Source organism: Nuphar pumila, chromosome 1, assembly GCF_984573655.1.
Source record: "Nuphar pumila chromosome 1, dmNupPumi1.hap1.1, whole genome shotgun sequence".
Lineage (NCBI taxonomy): Eukaryota > Viridiplantae > Streptophyta > Magnoliopsida > Nymphaeales > Nymphaeaceae > Nuphar > Nuphar pumila.
In genome coordinates, this window is record NC_143249.1 from 46,892,151 (window position 1) to 46,908,786 (window position 16,636).

Sequence of the window (16,636 nt, forward strand, 5' to 3'; positions counted from 1 at the left end):
CGACCTAGCCTTCCTGAAAATTCGATTTTTTTGCACTTTGGAATTCACGCCCCTTTGGCTCAGTGAAGAAGGTGTAGTGGGTCGATTTTGGTGAACCATCCGAAGCCCGGAGCGAAGGACGAAGGAAGCTCGTGATAGCCGCCCCTTTCAAGAGCTTCTACGCTGCGTAACGAAGCAAGGTGCACCTCTTTTCCTCTTGATTTGATTCCATAATTCGATTCAGGAGTCGTTTGAAGAAAGAGCTCATCCGAGAGATGGATTGAGCTATTCTCATAAAACGACATGCATAAAAATATTCAATTATGCTTCCTTGATGATTTTTAACATTCATGCATTTATATAGATTTAATTTGCATTTTATTTCATTAATTTAGCACGTTTCATGAATTAATTAGGATTAATTTAGCATTTATTTCAATTCTGCTCATTTTCAGTAGTTCTCTGTTTTTGTCAGTCAGTCCACACGTCATTTCATGCATTTATTTTTATTACAAATCCCAAAAAAATCACAGAATGCGCCCTTAGGTGTCCTTAGAATTGTGCCAAAAATTCAAAAGCATTTGAAATTGTTTACTTTGGTAAACATTCAAAATGGCAAGTCGGGTTTTATTACCCGGGATGCGTTTTGAAAATCATTTTCCGATTTGTAAAATCGAGATCTCCCTCATAGGAGATCCGATTTTCGATCCGAAACATGTTCTGAACTCGGAAGAATGTCTATTTTTTAACCTGATTTTATCCAAGTTTTATGATTTTTTCTTATGTCTGACAAAAATCCGAGAGTTCGGAACACGTGTCAGAGCCTGATTTGGGCCTCTGAGATTTTGGATCGACTTAGGGCTATGGGTTCTCTTTGTGTGTTGCTCGAAATCCAAAACTGTAAAAAGTGAAAGTTATATCCGCGGTGTCCTCTGTTCGCATCTGAAAGCCTGTGATTTTTATAACAGTCGTGATACCTGTTTCAGATTTTTCTTGTCAGACTTCTGTTTTGTGACATTTGTCTGTCCTGTTGATTTAGGCAGAAAAAGTTATATTTTTATCTGTGTTTATGTTGATCATTGCATTTGGTTCGGATCCATAGGCAAAATCCATCATTTTTAGGACTTCCTTTAAATTTTAGCATTTTAATCATATAATTTCGTGAATTTTAGCATTCTATGCTATTTATCAGAGTGTTTAGATGCTTCATACCGAATTTGGTGCAATTTGGAATCTATTTGAGGTTCGGATTATCCATAATACCAAAACAGGGTACCGCAGGACCCAGATCCAAGCGAAAAACAAGCGAAATTCGTTATTTTGGATAAATTGCAATATGTCAAATTCTGATTTTTACAATCTTAATGTGTTTAGCAGCATGTCATCATGTCTCTTACTGCATTTCATCATCATTTGATTCAATTTGAATTTCAAAATCTCAATTTTATCAAAATTTCCTTCAAAAAACCCTGATTTTAAAGGTATAACTTTATAATTAGGGGTATTTTGGTCATTTTGACCACCATTTCGAATTTCAAACTATTTTCCATCGAATTTCCTGCATTTACATCATTTCAAATATCAAGGAAGCATAAGAATAGGGTTTATATCCAATTAAATCCAATAATTTCATAATATTATTGGAAAATCTTGGAAAAACCCACATATTTGAGCTAACCTTATTTCAAGTTTGGCAGGGACATTCAAAAGAAGGAGCTGAAGTCTGCAATTTCCATTTATTTCATTTATCTAGTGATGTAATAATTTTGGAATAAGAGATTTAATTTTCTGCTTAGACTAGGATGCATATCATATAGTTTGAATTTATGCAATATCCTGTTTCTATGATTCATGCATTTTATTTCAAAAGCACTATGGATGTTCACGAATGGCACGTGCACCAACTCTTAGGGAGTTGATGAACTCGGTGGAATCCATATTTACGGCCCTAGTCGGAATATGGACGAGACCCAGATCCATCATCTTTCTACTAGTCACATTGAGCCTACACTCTTAGGCTATCTTAAAATGCACATCATATTTCCAAAGTTTTCAAAATCATGTGCATTAAATCAAATAAACTCTGAACATATTCATGGCCACAGTCAGAATATGTGAAGGATTTACTTTGACTTAATACACATTTTTCCAACAAATTTTCTTAGAAAATCTTTCAAGTGCATTCATTCACTCATATCATTGGCATCATGAAATCATTGGTTTTCTCATGATCTTCTTAAGAAAATGCCATTTTCAAGAATATCGATTTCTCAAGAAACTCTAAGAATTTTCCAAAATCGGTTTTCCAAAGACAAGTTTTTCCACAGTTTTCCCTGGAAAATGATATTTTCTTAAGAGATTCAAAAGAGTTTTCCAATATTTCTCCAAAGTCAAAATCGATTTCCAAGTATTTCAAGGTTAAGGTTCTCAGGTTTTCAACTTCTCAAGTTTCAATTTTCCTTTTCCACAAGGGATTTCCAATGAATTTCCATCATTTTCCTAAGAAAACTCTCAAAGTCCAAGTTTTCCTAAGAAGTGCTTCCCTTTTCAAATGTTCACCTTTTTCTCAAGAATCACTTCCATTTTCCCAGGATTTTCAAACCATTCGTGATTTTCCCACAACTTCATGAACTTTCCCGTGACTTCAAAAACCCTTTTTCACATGAGCTTTCCTGAGAAATTGACTTTCATCTTTTTCCTGAGAAATTCTTTTCAACTCCAAATATTTTCCAAGCATACATCATGTTTTCCCGAGCTGCATCTTCCAAAATCTCATAGCACATGCCTGAATTCTCTGTGCATTTAGGATAGAACATAACCTTGATAATTTCGCTAAGTCAAGCACAATCTTGGTCCTTGGTTCGATTACCCCTGTTAAAGGCGGCAGGAACGGTCGAACCTCGTACCGACAGGTCGAGCCCCATCCCATGGATTTTCCCGCAACTTTCAAAACGGAGGCGAGTATTTCAAAACCATTTCCAAAATCCGGTCAAGTTTGAAGCGCGAAAGCGTTTCCCTCTCTCTCTTCCGCGAGGAAGGGAAGGCGGGGAAAAATTTCGCGACGATTACACCTGCCTGCATATGGGATCTTGAAAAAAAAAATGTTTATTTAAAAGATAAGTGAGAAATCATTTTTGGGAAGAAAATCCACTGTAAGAAGAATGATTAGCACGAGATCTGATCCTTAAAAAAAAGGGAATCATCATGAGAGATCATCATGAGGTTTGATTTCCAAGATAATGGTTCAAAAACCCATTTTTAAAAGGAAAATCAATGTGATAGTTTATTTTGAAGAAGATTAGATCAAAATATTGAACTTTTGGTGATCATGAAGATGTTTTTGCAGAAATTCTCAAGATTTTTATGATTTTGAAAATCCCTCATAGGTAATATTATTTCTCTCATGATGGTGTTTTGGGATTGTCCCTTATTTTGAAAAGAATAGGAAAAATACAATTTTTTCAAAATAAATGCCCCATCGTGGCGAAGGATAGAAGTATTTGATATCAACTGATACGAAGAAAATTGATATTTCATTGATAGGAAATATTGATAACGACGACTGAATTATTTACAAGTTTGTTGACCAAAGGTCACAAAAGACTGTGACTGAGTTGTCCTTATTAGGTGATTGAAAAGAGAGAAAGCAACAAAATATTGGCATGGTTTGGGAAGCTAGGCTAGGACGGGTAGCTACTCTTCTTCTTGATCTTACACCAGCAACTTTTTGTCAATGCAGTCTTGGACGATGTTTTTGAAAACAAAGCAGTGCTCGATGTCATGACCCATCGCCCGATGGAATTTGTAAAACTGATCCTTGAACCTTCCTATAGTCACAGGAGGATCTGCTACCTTGGGAAGTTTAACCATCTCCTTTGTTGTCATATACTCAAGAACTTCCTCAAGTGATTGCTCTAAGGGGGTAAATTCACGGTCATATCCCCAACCGTCGTGCTTCGGCTTCCCTTGAGGCTTTGATTCTAACTGGATGCTCAAGGGAGGGATGTTATTCTTTCTGCTGATCCCATTCTCTTGACTTGAGCAATCATCTCTACCCAATATGCTGGTGTAGTTCTTTTTGCCGCCTCTTTTGTTTTTGCCATTGTTGTTGTTAGAGGAACTGGTAGAGAAGGTGAAGTTGGTTTTCTTTTTCACGTCCTGACTGCCCCCTGCCAAGGTGATGCCATGGTAGGTTACATTCTCTAATCCCATTTCGAGTCATTCGACTCACTCTATTAACTTGATGAAAGATTTAGACGGAGAAGTGGAGATGAGACCCTTCAGAGGTTGAGAGAAATTGTTCAAAATTATTGAGAGTGCATGCCCCTCTGATATTGGATCCTTCATCCTGTTGCAGGTAGATCTCCATCTATGAATGAAATCTTTCGCCTTCTCATTGTCATTTTGCTTCAGATTGAATATGTGGTTGAGGGTAGGCGGAGCCTCCGTATTGAAGAGAAACCTCTCAATGAACAAGTTGATGACTTTGTCAAAGTCTCGCAGTTCAATCGGGTTGATGTGGTTGGCATACCATCTTGCTGCAACTCCCTCCAGATTGCGTGGAAAGCATAGGAATAAAGCCCTATTGTTCTTCCTGAATCGGTTGCACTCGGCGAAAAATGTAGCCAGGTGAGCCTTGGGGTTGCCGGTCCCATCAAACTTTATGAATTTACGAGGAAGATCTTCCCAGTTGTCATCTCCTTCTAGGCCGTCATAAAAGTCTGCACTAGTGTAGATCTTTTTGCCTTTATCCTGGGTTTGTAAGTCTTTGATTACACGAGTCATTTCTCTCATTTGCTCATGCATTGGATCTTTTGCTGGGATCTGAAACTTGGTTTTGCTTGCTGACTCATGCCCCTCATTGATTTTCTTGGGCCGATACAAGGGGTTGTGAAAATATGTTGGCTGCTCTTCCTCTGAGTCCTCCTCTGCTGACTCTGAAGTGCTGTCATACTGAACTTGCTTCTTGCTGGCTTTTCCCTTGTTTTTACTTTTAGAAGAGATTTTCTCAGGGTTTTCCTCAGCTTGTTCAGACATCATTTTTGCCATCACTTTCTGAAACAACTTGTATGTAGCTGAATCAACATTTCTTTCTGCTTCTTGGCCCTGCTGCTTGGATGACTTGATGGAGTTCATTTCCTCTCCTTCACTGTCACTTTGTTGTGGCACTGTTTCCTTTCCAGTCCTTGTCCGAACCATGATGAAATATAAATGTCCTTTCTATAGGTAAAAATGGGATATTTAGGAAATTTTTGGAAGAAATTATGATAAAGGAAGAAATCAAAGTCTCATAATGAAAATATCCCATTACGAGGGATCTGGTTGTCACCAAAAATTTGTGACAACTGCATTGTTTTTCTGAAAAAGGATAAACAAATTTTTAATTTTGAAAGTGACATATCCTGACAAAAATTTTATCTCAAAAGAAGGTAAGGAATAAAAAGGAATTTTGAAAGAGGATATAAAAGAAAAATTTGAAGAATCTGCAGGCAGGATCAAAGAATTTGAAGAAATTAGAAGAAGAAAGGGAAAATACATCTGGGTTTTAAAAACAAAAGAGGAAATTTTGAATAATATATACCCAGGGTTTTGGAAAATATAAGATATAAAATATCATACAATCACAGATATACAAACAAAAGATGTACAAACAACAGTCCATAAGGCTGACTCTACATGCAATTTTTTGAAATAGCTGATAGGACCTCAATCCTAACTCTAAGATTTAGATCATCTGATTCTAATCAAGGTACGCCGATATACTCAAGCCAAAGCTCGAAGTACGTGGCATATAAGATATCTCTTCGGTTCTAAGGTAATGGATTCCCAACATCCTTGAGCACCTATCGATATACCTCGGACTATGGCCCTTAGGTACGTGGTAGGGGGGCGCGAACCCAAATAAGTGGTCCAGTTGTGAGCTCTTTCCCGAACTATGGTTGAGTGAGACAGCCCAGCAACGTGAAGACCAGGACAATATACGTAGGGATGTTTTCAAAACATGATCAACATGCAATAAAATCAGAAAGCTCTAATGCAAGTCCTAAAAGAAATAGATTTAAATAAAGAGAAGCATACACTTGCATACATTGTATTGCATTCAATCCCTAGAATTGAGGAGAGTTGTATTTAAGACCTATATCTAATGTGAACATGGAATAATCTCCTCAATATGGTCCTACCAAACCATACTTAGATCCTATATGTAATGATGTCAGCTTAGGACAGAGTCTAGGATCCTAAGGTTTGCATGGAAATAAAGCTGACATTTAAAGAAGAAAGACTTAGAAAGTATCAAAGCAAAGCAAAAGCATAAATTCAACCGGACGAAGACGAGTCCCATCACGGTCGCCAAAACTGTGATCATCGCAAAATTTTTCCTCTCTTGTGGTTTCTCTCTCTTCCTTCTGTTTTCCTTTTATCACCCTCTTATTTTCCTCCTTTTTGAAGGGAGAAGAATAAAAGACAGAAAAAGAAAGAGAGAAGAGAAAAGAAGAAGAGGAAGAAGGACTGAAGGAGAGAAAAGGGGGATCTGAGAGAACTCAGATGAAAAGGGAAGAAGAAACCATCGTGAATGGGTGAAGGATGGATGGTGCGTGAAAAAGAGGAGGCTATGTACAGGAAAGGGGAGGGGTGAAGACGATCCCTTTCTTCTCCTACGTGATCTCCTCTTAAAGATGAAGAGGATCCTTCGAGAGGGGATTTGTTGGAGATGGAGGGCCATCCAGTGGGAGAGGGAGCGATAGATGGTGCTTAGGAGAATGGCCGTTATGAAGTTTTCTAAATTCCCAAGAGAGGCTTCCTTCAAGAGCTTTTCTAAAATAGTGGTTTTTGATTTTCAAAAGGGGGTTTTAAGAGAGCTTTTTAGCAAACTTCAACTCTTTCAAGCTTAAAAACCATTTGATTTCTATTTTTTTTGTGTTATTTTTCATTTTTTTTGTATTTTTGGAATAAAAATCTAAGATTTTACGAGAAAACAAAGATTAAACACTAATTTTTTTGTATTTTTCTGAGAAATATTTACAAAAGTATTTTTCTAAGAATTTTCGGCCATTTCGGGGAAATTTCTTCAGAAGAATGGGTTCGGACCCGAGTTTTGAGAAAATGTTCGAGTTTTGGAACTCGAATTGAGAAATATAACACGATAGATCCAAACGGATACCAGATGAACTTGTCTGAGCTTTTTAAAAGTTATTTTGGTAATTTTGAGGATTAAATTTAAAATCGGATGACAAAGCTCAGATTTGGATTCTGATATTGGATCCGAATCTGAAATTGAGTCATATATACAAAATGGATTTAATTTCAGAAAACTTGAGAAAAAATGGGATTTATATTTAAAAGTGACTCAATTACCCAGAAAATGAAGATAAAGGGCAAAAGGGGAATATTTACAAAATTTTGAAAAATTTGGGGTGTTCATAGATGCACACTAAATTTTTTTTTTTTGGTAGTTAGAAACTCATAAAATTAGGTCATTAAGAACAAGTTTGTAGCATATATGATTGTTTTTGGCATAATCGGACAATTTAGAAATTTTTAAAGCCCCATGTGAATTTTTTTTCTGATCTGATCCAAAAAGAGTAGTTATTTATGAGAAAATTCAAAGAAAAGATAGTATTTGAATGTTAGAAAGTTTTGAATCACTTTAGTATAAGTATGCACAGTATGTTTTGTGGAAGAACTAAGCAATTGAAAGATGTTTAGAAAGATGAGTTTAAAAAGAAAAGAGCTACGTTTAGTTGTTGATGTCTTCGCGATTCCCAGTAGTTGAGCTCAGACACAAGTTGAAGTGTTTGAAGTCTCTTGACGAAAAGGATAACGAACGAGATCATCTTCTTGTCTAGTCGATATATGTGGCCTATGTGGTTCGAGTAAGTAGAGTCTGAAGGGTGTTTTACACCTGGTGCCCTAAAGCCATTTGGTTTGGGAGCCATCGATTTGAAAGCTTGTTACATGAACTTCATAGAAAGCCTGAGATAGATACATTGCACATGATGAGAAGAAGACTATACGTAAACTATTAAAATAGAAGGTCTAGTGACTCGAGCAATTAAGTCCGAGGGATAGTCTGTATCTGGTGCCCTAAGGTCGTCTGACCTGGGAGCCACTGACCCAAAGCCCGTTACACGGGTCACGAAACTAGATATTTGAAATAGTGCTCAAGTGAGAAGAATGCTCAAGAGAGAAGAAATGAGAAAAATGGTGAAAATTGAATATCAAAAGAAAAAAAATGAGCTTAATGAGAAAAAAAATCATTGCTTAGGAATAATTGTGAAATATTGTGCAAAAAATATACAGGTGAGGATAAATGAATAATAACATGATAATACTTGACTTTCTGAGAAAAATAATAAATAATTACAAGTTTAAAAAAGTGAAAGAAAAAGGTTTTTACTGTGGTGGCATAAAAATTCTAAATCTGTTATGAGAGTGTACATTACATGAAATATTTGCTTAAACTGATTTCTTAATTGCCTAAGATTTTTGAAAAAAATATTCTTACATAACATTGATGTTTGTGGGTAGCATCGCTGCAAACCCTCACGAGACCTTACTCGTCCACTGGGGTAACCCAGGGGTTTAAAGGGCTTGTTGCATGAGCTAAATGCAACCGTAATTCCAACGAAAGTGAGTTAGAATTTTAATTGTTTAGTGCATATTTGTCTATTTTTCAAAATCATAACTTAGTTAGTTGTTTGTTAAGGGACTAACAAACATTCAAGCATGGGGGTATTTGATGATGCTTGAAATGCACATCATTTTATTATTATATTCATGCATTTTTATGTGATTTTAAGGTTTAGAACCCATGATTGGATGTATTTTGGCATAATGGAGTCATGGTTCAAATTTCAAGAAAATCAAAGTTAAATTGGGTGAGATATTGCAATTTTAGTATTTGGGCATGGATTTCAAGGTAATTCGGATCCAGATCCGACTCAAATAGCTCATCTGGGACCTTGGATCAGTTCTTAAAACATCACAATCCATCTAGAATGTGATCCAAAATCCATCTAGAGAAAGTTTACAAATAACCCCTTCCAAAAGAGGCGCAGAGCAAAAGTTTTTATTTTAAACATCTTTTGGAAATTTTGGAAACTTGAACCAAAATATAAAAATGAGTTTTCTGAAAACCCTAGCCGCTTTTGCACAGAGATTTGCGCCCATCTGAAGCTTTCTACCTCCTCTACGCCTCCCTCTTCATGCCACCTTTTTCCTTATGCAATTCATTTCATAACTCCTTCATTTGCTTCCTCTTCATCGTGCCTTCATAGATTCACATGTTTTGGTGTTTTTGCAGGTTTTACAGATCAAGGAGGAGCTATTCCTAGCTGGATTACTGTCTACGACACTAGGAAGGATCGTCTCTACCTCAATGATCTTCTTTTCCACCCGAGCGCGGCTCGGTTCATCTTCCACCTTTCGGCGCCTCCATTGGGTGTAAAACGTGCATTGGTAGCAGTCACGTGGTCTAGAAAGCATCCCATAAACAAGCTCAGCAGCGGGATTCCCCAAGCATCAGCCGCTCACCTCTACCTCCACCTTCGTCGGACCGCCCTTGAGGTAGGTCTTGCCTTCATCCCTTCTTTTAGATAAAATCGTGTCCATCCATTGTGCGCCTCCCTTACCCTCAGCCCCTTTCTAATTTGCTTTTTCTTTGACAGCAAACCACTGTCATTTTTCAGTCATTTCTTGTTTTTGAATGTCGTTTTTGGTCCTAGGTTAGGCGTTAGTTCCTCTTCTACAAATCGTTTTAGCAAAAATTAAAAATTGGCTAGATCTAGTCTAGCCGATTGTTGCTTTTTATTATTTTCTGGTTCCAATTTTTCTTAGCAGTAAAATGTGTTAAAAAGGTAGTGTTTCCAGTAGTTTCAAGTTTAATCTTGTTTACTTTAATGTGGAATTGTTGGTCGAGTCTTATTTGTGTCAAGTTGTAGAAATCGGTTAGTGTGTGTCTCGTGATTTCTAGACTTTAGTTTAGTTTAATTTTTTTTTAGTTACAATTTCAGTCGGTTGTGTCTTAGCTAAACTGAGTTTTAGGGGTAATTAGGGTGAAGTTGATTATTATTGAATTTGAAATCTGTCTCAAAAAGAAAAAGAGAAAAAAAATTGTTGTTTTATATAGTTTAGGTAAAATCGATTTTGGCGTGTTAGCATGGTTGTCTTCTCCAAAGAGAAGTCCGCCATTAGAGTTCCAGCTTAGTCTTACGTTTCATTTGGTAAGTCTATTAGAATTAGGTAGATTCTTTAGATTATCTAGATTCAATGTATGGTTGGTTAATGTAAAAACGTTTTTAGAATTTTGTTTAGGTAATTGTTGAATTGTGTGGTATTTGTCTAAATTCGAATTTGATAATTTAGGAAGGGTTTGTGAATGTTTTAGGTAATGAGTGTAGTGTCTAGATTCATTGAATTTCGTTTTAGTCATTTTAGAATTAATTTAGTTATGTTGATTTTTATGTAGTATTTTACATAGTTAGCTCTTTCCAATTCGTGTTTTACTTGCCATTCATATTCTTTGAGTTAATTATGTATGGATTAATTTAGTTAGGTTAATATTAGATTAGATTAGCTAATTAATTAGTCTTGCAATTTAGATAAAGGGTAAGTGTGCAATTGTGGTTGAAAAACGATTTTGGTAGATTTGGGACTCATCCAAATTTGTGGGATCCATTTAAAGCAATCTTTGACCTCTTGTATCCAGCCAAGATAGAAAGATTTATCTTCTAAATTTTGGAAACCAAATTTGAGTTTTAAACCCCTTTCTAAAATTGTTTACAAGGCTTTTGGGAAAGAGTTTCAAACTTGGCTATATGCTTTGAATGGAAATTTAAAACCGTGTGGGCTCGTCAAGCTGGACGATTTTGCTAGCCCAAGCTTTCCAATTGAGTTACTAAGGCAATTATGGAGGATGATCTCCTTGCCAAATTCGTTGCATCTCATTCATAAGCCCTTTTACTAACTTCTTATTATGACATAGCTCATATAGAATATCAGTCATTTTAGTATGTATTAACTTAGAGATAGGTTTTAGAAATCGTGTTTCACCATTTAGGTAGGTCTTAATTAGTGTTAATTGCATTCCATTTAGGCGTGTAACTTGGATAGAGTCATTTAATTATTTCTCCTCATTTTCGGTTTTAACAAATAGTCTCTATTTGTTAAGTGTCTATTGTAGTCAAGTCTCAAATTTAGTCAACCTAGATTCCATAGGGTGGCGTGAACCTAAGTCAAAGCAATACTCCAAACCGTCCCCCTAATTAACCCTAGTTCCCTACTAAACTTCGCTAGTCAATGTGAACACCCCAAATTTTTCAAAGTTTTGTAAAAATGTCCTTTTGCCCCGGCCTCATCTTCTGAGAAAATCAAAGCAATTTCAAAATCAAATTTCAGTTATTCTTCAGATTTTCTGAATTAAATTCCATGTTGATATATCCAACTCGATTTCGGATCCGGACCCATTGTTTAGAATCCAAATTTGAGCCTTGTCATCCAATTTTTAACCAAATTCTCAAAATTACCAAAATAACTTTTTAAAAAAAGGCTCAGATAGTTCATCCAGTATCCGTTTGGATCCATCGCATTGTATTTCCCGATTCGAGGTTCAAAACTTGAATATTTTCTCAAAACTTGGATCCAAACCCGTTTTCTGAAGAAATAACCCTGATTTCTCAAAAAACCCTTCTTTTATAAATATTTCTCAAAATTATGATAAAAGGATTTTTAAATCCCTTATTTTTCTTAGTTTCATAGTTTTATTTCAAAAATACCAAAAAAAAAATGTAAAATACAAAGAAAAGAAAAAATATATAGTTTTGAAGACCTCCTTTTGAAAAATATCTTTTAAACTAAAACCATTTTTTTGAAAGAACTTTTAAAGAGGACCGCCCTTTTGAAAATCTTAAAAAAACAGGGATTCATTAATAAAAAGCCTTTAACAAAAATTCTTTTACAGAAGCCCTCTCATTCTCTCTTTTTCCTTCACGAAGCTTCCATCGTCTTCCTCCCCTCTCTCTCCATCGCCCTCTGAACCACCCATCGCGCAACCATCACACCTTCTTCTACCTCTCCCGTCGATCTCCAACAACCTTTCCCTCTCGCTGGATGATTCTCGATCTCCTCCTTTCCTATTTAACAAAACCCCTCTTCCTTCTTCACCTTCATCCGTTTTCACCACAGCATAATTCTTCTTCTTCTCGATTGCCTCTCACCCCCGCACCTTCTTCCTTCTTCTCGACCGCCTCTTCACCCCTGCACCCCTCTTCTCCCTTCCAGCTTCTTCTTCCCTCTTTCCTCCCTCTGACCCTTCTTATTCTTTTTCCTTCTTCCTGTTCCCTTGGTTTTCCCCATTTGATCGAAGAAAGCTGACGAATCTTGCAGTAACCAGGTAAGATATCTATCCTCTTTCCCATTTCTTCAGCGTTTTCTCTATTTCTGTTATTTTTCGCCGCCTTTTCTCTTCCCATCTTTTATTTCAACTTCAATGGATTTTTCAGTGGTATTCCACTAATACACCTTGGATCGTGTCGAGTTACTCATAGCAACTTCAACACAGTCCCGTGCAACAGCAACGGAACCACCACGTTCCAACATTTTTTTATTATTATTTTTATTTGCCCCTGTGTTTAGTTTATTTTCCCTTTCTTTCTTTTTTTTTGATCTCTTGTTCACGTTTGATTTCTCTTCTAAATGGTAGATTCATTGCTTTGATTTCCACTTTTGAGGGTAGACTAAACAAGAAGAAGCCGATGAGGGATTAAAGATGATCTCCAGTATTTCCCTTTTCGATTACTTCGCAGCGTGTGATTCTTAAATTTTAGCAGCGTCAGGGAGGCATTTATTCATCATTCGCTTTAAGATACACTGTATTCCATTATGTTTTGATTATCCCTATATTGTGTGTTATTATAACAGCAAACACATATATCATCAGGAAGACCCTCAGCTCATACCTTCATCACATTAATCTGCGAGCATTTTCATTTACGTTCCTGAAATCTGATAAGAGGCCATTTGATGTTCTGCAGATTTCTCTTATTCATTTCATCTATTGTTTTAAAATCTCTTCCCATTTTCTTGTTGATTTTTGATTTCCTGTTTATTTCTTGTTGGCATTATAATTTAAGGTTCTTTCCAATTTGATTTTACTTTTTCAATTGATTCACGATTTTCATCTGATTTCTCATTGGCATCTGCTTCTATTTCATCTTTTCTATTATGAATCACTGTCTGCTCCAGTTTTAGACTGCTATTTAAGTTTTAATTTTGATATTGTTGCCCATCTACCTTCATCTTTAGCTGTTTCTTATTTCTAGCACTCGTTTTGATAGGCCTTTGATCATCTCAATTTTCTATTACCTTTCTTTTACATATACTGCTATTCTGTTTGCTGGAGGCAATTATATATATATATATATATATATATATATATATATATATATATATATATTTACACTGTTCCTTGTTCTATGATGGAAATCTTATCCTCGTGGATTCATGCACCCTCTGTTTTAAAGTTTGCTCCATTGTGTCATACTTTCATTTCATTCCATTTCTGTGGATTGTTGCACTTTCTGTAAATAAATCATTGGTTTGGCATTAGCTTCACCTATTTACATCCTGTAAACACCCCAAATTTTCACTCACCTTGTTGACATCGCCCTTAATCGGCACATTTCAGCTCTCCGGAATCAATGAAGGGCAAAATGGTCATTTTCTGAGTTTAAACCTTGTAGAAAGTCTAAAATTTCATTCTTGAGCCTCAAAATTTCTATATTTAGGTTCAGAGACATCTTCAAATTGCAAAATTTCAAAATCTTTTTTTTGGAAAAAAAGCTAAAATTTCCAAGTTCGAGCTCAGAGTGACATTTCATAGAACATGTCTTTGCATAGCATTGCATCATTTCATTACACAGCATGTCATTTTGAGATCCAGCACTCCTGATTTTCAAAATTGTCAATCCAGATTTGATTTTTAAACTTTTTCAAATTGATTTTTAAAACTCTGGGAATTCAAAATTACCATTTTTTCCCATTTTACCCCCAGGACTTTGAATTACAAAAGTTTTTCTCAAGAAAAACAATCTGGATATTTGGATATTGATTTTAAAGATTTTATCTCAAAACTTTTTGCAAAAAGATTTTAAATCTCTTTACAAAATTTTTTACATTTATTTTATCCATATTTTTGCCCTGAAAAACCAAATTTTCTAAATTCTTGAAAACAAATAATATTTTATCTCGTATTTTCAAATAAATGGAGCGGGACTTGCCTTTGAACTAGCATCATACTCAGACTCCCAGGTAAGTTTCTTATTCTCAAGCGGGACCCACCCGGAGATCGCACCAATTTGCAAATTTTTCTTTTTAATTTCTCAGTATTATTTATTTATTTATTTATTTTAGTTAGTGGGCCCACACACATGTGGCACCCCAATTGAAAATAAAAGACTTGCAAAAACAAAACAAAACTTTATTTTCAAAAGGATTTTAAAAGTGGATTGAGGTGGCATTTCCATAAAAGCCTCTCATTTATTTCAACATTCATTTTTTTTATTTTTCCTTTTTATTGATTTGTTTAAATAAATTTTTTTTTAAGAAGGAAGTAGCCTTAAATGGCACAGCCGAATTTCCCTAAAGAAATAAATCTAATTTTGCCCAAAACTTAGGGAAATGAAACCAAAATTTTGAAAAATCATAAGGTGCGCCCTCTTGAAACGGTTATTTCAAAAATTTTCAAAAAGGAGGTAACGGAACCTCATGAATGGGGGGGGCTGCGTTTTTCTTCAAGGGGGCTGGAAATTTTTTTAAAAAGGGGGAAGGCTATTGATTCATGGGGGAAAAAAACTGGCCGATTGAGGATGAAGAGAGGGGAGAGCCGATTGATAGTGGTTTTTTTGGCTTTGCAGGGGTTTCCTTCTCATCATGGAGCTCTCTGCCACCCATCTTCCTTCAGCTCACCTTCTTCAGCCCAGTCGCAGGCACCTCCAGCAGCTACCTATCATCATCTTCAGCACACCAGCTGAAATCTCAAGCAGCTGGCTTCACCTTCTTCAACCGAGCCGCAGAGCATCTCCAGCAGCTTCCTCTCATCTCTTCTAGCCCAGCCAACGTCCTCATTTCTGTCAGACCAGCAAAAACAAAAAAAAAATGATTTTTTTTACTCTCTGCAAGTCATTTGGAACAAGGGAATTACAAGCATTGTGTTCCACCCCAGAGGAAGTTCCCACTGGAGAAGGGCATTCCACCACCTTGGTGGCCTACTGGTAATGAAGACTGGTGGATATGGTCAGGGCTTCCAATCGATCAAGTGCCACCATATATGAAGCCACATGATCTAAATAAGGTATGGAAAATAGGAGTCCTCACTGCTGTGATTAAGCATATGTCTCCTGATATTGCCAAAGTCAAGAGACATGTTTAGCGGTCAAAAGTGTCTGCAAGATAAGATGACTGCAAAAGAAAGCTCAATTTAGTTGTCAGTTTTGAGCAGAGAGGAGTCACTCACTCAGCAAATCAGCGATGAGAATAGAACTTCTGGTAGGACTGGAACTCCAGTGAGTGATAATGGGGGAAGACAGGATGTTGCAACTACTAACAGTGATGATTATGATGTTGATGGTTGTGAACATGGTTTTAGTTCTGCTTATTCTAAGGATGATGAAGGACAAGCAAATGCTGGGGCTTTTTTTGTTTGTTCTCTGAATTTCCTATTTGTTCAATGTTATATTTCCCAGTCTTTTACTTCTTGAATGTCCTGTTTGTTTTGTTTCTTGAATTTCCAGTTTTTTTTTTTTCTTTTAATTTCCTGTTTTCCAAGCATTTTCCTGTGGTGTTTTTCTTCATACTTCTTCCTTTATCCAATTTTTCTTTCTGTCATCCATTCCATATATCTCAGTTTTCTTGATTATTCTAATTTTCATTTTGTAGTTAGTTCATGTTCATCAAATTCCTGTTGTTGCCACTTGTTATAACATCACCCCATTGTAGCATCGCTTGCACCTTTTCCTTTATTCTCACTACACTTTCCATCGTATCTTCATATCTCCATTATGTTTTTCACAGCAGCCTTGAAGCCAATCCATGGTGCTTCTGTAGCACAATTCCTGCATATTATCTATGTTAGGTATTTACCATTCTCTTTTCTGCAGGTATCCAGTCTTCATAAACAGCCACCTTCACGAACGGATATATCCATATCCGTTCATGATCTCTATATCCTCTTTTGCACGCTTCATTATTGATATATAGAGAAGCTCCATACCCGATTTTACTGCAAAATATGTTATAATTTGGAAATTACAGCTTTGTGAAATCCCCTACAGAAACTGTATATACCTGTATTTTCTGATTTTACCCATTATATGGAATTTCCATTAATATGTATATTTTCTCATTATATGTATATATATCTATATATATATATGTATATCTATGTATATCTACCTATATGTATACGTATATATGTATATATATACATATATATATATACTTATATTTACATATGGCCCCTTTCATGTGCTTTTACTTCCATATATGAGCATCCATGTATCTAATTTCTCATATAAGTACACCTCCAGTGTTACATGTCATTTAGCACCAATTGTAGTATTTTGATATATATATATATATATATATCTTCATTGTATATATT

The 16,636-nt window shown here is 35.9% G+C and overlaps 1 pseudogene; it reads left to right on the plus strand.

The window, feature by feature from the left end:
- Positions 1–14,815: 14,815 nt before the first annotated feature.
- Positions 14,816–15,734, plus strand: LOC149848872 (ETHYLENE INSENSITIVE 3-like 3 protein pseudogene; annotated as a pseudogene).
- Positions 15,735–16,636: the final 902 nt, after the last annotated feature.